The following is a 4,954-nucleotide window of genomic DNA, read 5'->3' on the forward strand; positions in this document are numbered from 1 at the left end:
GGGTATGTATGTATGTGTGTGAATGTAATGTTGGTGGTGGTAGGAGGCTCAGCTGATGCTGACCAGTGCACATGTACATTTCTTCAAAAAAAGTGACATCATTATATGTGTACTGGATTATAATTTTGAATGTATTGTAAGTGTGTGTGCAGCATTTATGAATTACAGCAAGTTCACGAAAATGAATGGAAATAGCTGTCGCGCGCACGCGTGTGTGTGTGTGTGTGTGTGTGTGTGTGTGTGTGTGTGTGTGTGTGTGTGTGTGTGTGTGTGTGTGTGTAAAAGAGGGGTTTGGGGATTCTGGGACCCCTTTTCCCAGACATGCACTGACCTTTCCAACCAGACAGGGATAAAGGGACAAGGAGGGAGGGCTGAGGACACAAGGACACTGGAGTGTGTGTGTGCATGCAAGCTTATTTGTGTGTGTGTACATGGCATGTGTGTGTGTGTGTGTCAGGGTGTGTGTGTGTGTGTTAGTTGTTATCACGGACATCTGAACCAGCCAGTTCACCCTGTCCTGCTGAGTTTGGCCTGGTACAACCAACTCCCCACCCCCAAACATCCACTAACCACAATCCCCCATTCCCTCCATCTCTCTTTCTCCCCTCATCCCTCTCTCCTCTCATCTTTTGTCGGTTTCTGTCATTGTGCTACCCCCTCAGCGCTCTCTGTATGCAAAAAAGTTGCTGAGGGCTCGCCTGCTCTGGACCCTCGCAAATCAATTTGTCTGTGGGAGAGGTGAGGGCAAGGAGGTGGGATGGAAAAATGCGCTGCTCGGAGGACAACTAGGTGTAAAGCCTGAGGAATGCAAGTCTCACTTCTTCAACAATGGCAATATCTCCTATTCTTTGCCATATTGGTAGCAAATGAAGAGGTTGTCATGGAAGCCAATTAGTAGTGGGGTTACTTGTGGGTCTTTAATAGTTAATCAAACTGAAATTGTTTGCAAACTATAGACAGCGCAGTACAAAAAGGTTTTATTACATAAACATTAACTGAAAAATTGAGGTTTAATTTGCAAAGTCCAGTGCTTTTCTGGCTGTTGAGCAGGGTTTTGTTGGTTGGGACTTAAAATGAAAGTTGTAAGTAATGTCTCTGCTCAGTTTTTCAGATTGACACTTGGTTAAATCCACTTCAGTGTTATTTTGTCAGCATATAGCTGCCAATATGCATTTTTAAAAACTCACAGCTTATGCTCACTTATTGCCTGTGGATGTTGCTATTTTGGCACTTTGGTCAATAATGATGAATAGAAATGGGGTTCACATCTTTCAGTTTAGGTCTAGCCAACAAAATTTCACATATAACAGCAAGGAATCTTGGCGTTGTATAGCCTTTCTCTTAAATCTTTATTCTGTTTAAATGCAGAATAAAAACAAAAGATTAACTATAATAACGGTAAAACTGTTTTTTTTATACTGAATAAAAAGGGAAAATTTATTGAGTTTTGACATTTTTTCTGTTGTTTGACAAATGGCTTACGGACATATCTAATTACCACTGTGTCAGTCAGGAACAAAAAAAAAAGCATGTAAATCCAGACTGACCCTGCTGCACTGAGAGAAGGATCAGGCATTGATTGCAGTTGTCCCTCTCTCCCGCTCTCACCCTGGATGCAGACAGGACTCATCCCAAAGCACAGAGGCTTGAGAGGGCCTTTGCTTGACTGCAACAACGATGATCAATACCTGTCACTTCGGTCTCGTCTGGCCCTGCTCCCCTGCCCCCCACCACACAGTGAGGCAGTCTATGAGCCAAAGACTTTCACACACACACACATCAAAACATGGTGAAGCACCATGTGTGAGAGTACACATAACAAAAGTTTATAAAATATCTGCATGCACACTAAAAGTATATGAGCATGCAAACATAAACAGGCAGATTTATATGCAGAACAGATACATAACATGTGCTGTAAGATGACACCCACCCACACACACACACACCCACACACACACACACACACTGTGACAGGGAGGTCAGACAGGGCATTCAGACCCAGACACCAGTCTCTTCTCTGGGGTCAAATCACAAGGCCAAGGTCTACTCTCTAACCTCAGTGGCCCTTCAGACGAACACAGAGACACAGACATACACATTTCCACAATAAACCCGGCTGACCAGCCAACAGAGAGGGGGGAGAGGGAGGAGGGGTAAGGGGGAGTGAAAGAATGGGGTGATGGGGGATGGCTAAAGGAGCAACTTATGGTTCTGGACAAATGCACTGATGGAAAAATGCAAGTTAAAATTTGCGTGTGCAAATGTGCATTAACATAGTAATTCACTTTAGAAACAGGACTTTAATTCTAATTATTATTATTTTGTGCAAATTAAAAAATGTCACATTTATTAACCAGAAAATGAAATGCACCTAGTTGCTCTATGTCTGAGACTGTTGAAGGGTAGAAATAAAAATAAAATGTATTGTGCTGGCTGTTACCGTAGAGATGGGAGTACAGACTTGGTTTTGCTTGTTCTCAATTCTCTCTCTCTTCTCGTTCTGTCCTCCCTGTCTCCTTACTCAAGAGACCCTTGCTCTGCCCAGCCGGAGAGATAAGGAAGTGGAAGGGCCAAGTTTACTACTGCAGATAAGCTGTAATTGCAGGGTAATAAAATGACTTAAAAAAAATGAAAGGAAGAAATGATGTAGGAGAGGAAGAAAGAACGGACACAAAGGGGTGAATTGAGCACACAGAGAAATGATTGATGTAAGCCGTGGCACTGCCTTCGCTGACAGTTATCAGCGAGGGCAACCTTTTGCTCATTACAGTCATCTACTTGCAGCCTGGGACCAGTGGTTGCGCTCAAACAATAACCGCCAGCCTTGACCCTTTCTGATAAACAGCAACTGCAAACTAACTTGCTGAACAATCACTTCTGTGTTATGGGACACTACTGAGTTGGTGCTTCTGTAAATGCAGGTAATTTAAAACGGTTTTAGACTCATAAAACCAGCTGTTCAAGTTTTGTACATTTTTTGTTGGGGCTATAAAACTACGACGACATTCACAAAGCTGTCATTCAGCATAATCACCAATCACAATCATCATATGTTACCCTGCTGCTACAAGCAACAGTTTTATGTAATGTTTTGTCAGAATTCAGTTATGACTAACTGTATTAACTGTTAGTCGTGATCTGCAGGTTTTCAAGAAATATTTTTTTAGATGGTCAGTTGTCAGTTGGTCATCAAGGCATGATAAAGATGAGAGATGCTAAAAGCACAGATTTGTCAGGTAGTGGTAAAATAACACAGGTAGTTGAAATGGTGGAGCAACTGAATAAACAAAGCAACTGTAGAAACTTTACTTGTGATAGATGAGGAGGCAAAGGAGGCAGAGGAGACAAAGACGGGAGGTGTAAAAACCAAGAATGAAGGAAGAGTTAACCTGGCATTCTGATGATAAGAGCTTCAAGTAAGTAAACCTCTTTTGAGGTATTATAAGCAACAATTATCTGACATTATTTTTGCTAGCTCAGTATTTCAAAGAGGTATTCTATAACAAAGGCGATAAGTCTATATGGAATAAGTTGTTCATTTACTTTCAGTCTGTCCCCACCTAATTTTAGTTTTAGGAAATTTTAAGATTTAAACTACAGTCCAGTGGACTCCAGCTTTAGAATTTCATAATGCCTCAAATCCATTATAAAACTCATCCAAAAGACAAAAACTCCTCCAAGGATTTTTATAGATATTGTCCTTTGGAAGAGATTTGAAGTTTCCACAAGCAAAAAAGTGCTGCTGGACTCAAAAAACTGATGTGACTATTTTTCACAGTAATGAAAAAACTGGTTTGATTAAAAAAGAAGGTGTAGAATGAATAACATATCTCATTACAAAGTCATTTCATTTCTGAGGTTGTACTGGTAAAGGGGATTTTCATATAATGCGTGTGACAGGCAGATCTACCGTTGGTGTGACCACCAGCCCTTACTTCCTTCCTCTCTGCTGGCCTGGGGAAGAGTATGTGTCCTGTTGCTTTGTTCCTCTGAGGGTTGTGTATGCAGGTGTGCATGTGTGCACACATCTGTATGGTAGATGTTTTTCGGTCACACTCCACAGATCGTAGGAGGTCAGGTGAGATTGAATCTGGTTCTTGATTCCTGGAAAAATGGAGAGCTGCAACATGTCACACAAATGCCCTGACACACAAACGCCAAGCACAGAGAGTAACATGCGCAGATCTCGCACACATACTTATTTTTTTCAACTGTCTGCCCCCTCCCCCCCTCCCCCCATTTCAGTCAACATTTCCTCTTCTTTGCTTATTTGCCAATTACAAAGGGTCAGATTCAGATTTAAATTCTGGCATTTACTGATTGCTTAAGTTTAATTTTAAAGTACTTGTGAAGCTTCTTCTGTTTCAGAGTTTCTTTTGTTCAATGAACTGTTGATTTTGCAGAGGAAAAAACATAATGTATAGTATCCAAATAATTTTATTTGCCAGTATCAAATGGTCCTTTTAACCTTATGTTTGTGCTGACCAGCTGTAAATTGGAGCACATCACATTTTCAGGCTAACTTTTTAAACTAGTCTTATGCTATCTACCCACCTCCCTCTTCTGTGCACAGTCTTATCTGAGAGGCCATTATACCGGCTTCTCCATATACTACTATCTTCACCGACAGTGATAAGATACCTGGGAATGAGGTAGACCAGAAAAGGGTTCAGGCAGGCTATCTGTCTCTCTGTCTGTCTCTTTCTAACTCTCTCTCTCTCTCTCTCTTACACACACACACACACACACACACACAGACACACACACACGCACACAGACATAGAAGGCTATAAACAGGTTGTCTGCATAGTATCATAGACAAGGCTTTGCTGTGATGCACCGGAGGAGCCGCAGTCTCCTGCTCTCTTAGCTCTGTGTAAATACACTGCTCATTGTTTATATAGCGCGGTGTGGCTTCAGGTTCCAGGGACCATCACTCTGGGTCTGGGTC

Source organism: Haplochromis burtoni, unplaced genomic scaffold (assembly GCF_018398535.1).
Source record: "Haplochromis burtoni strain Fernald_Lab_line unplaced genomic scaffold, NCSU_Asbu1 Contig_70, whole genome shotgun sequence".
Taxonomy (NCBI): Eukaryota; Metazoa; Chordata; class Actinopteri; order Cichliformes; family Cichlidae; genus Haplochromis; species Haplochromis burtoni.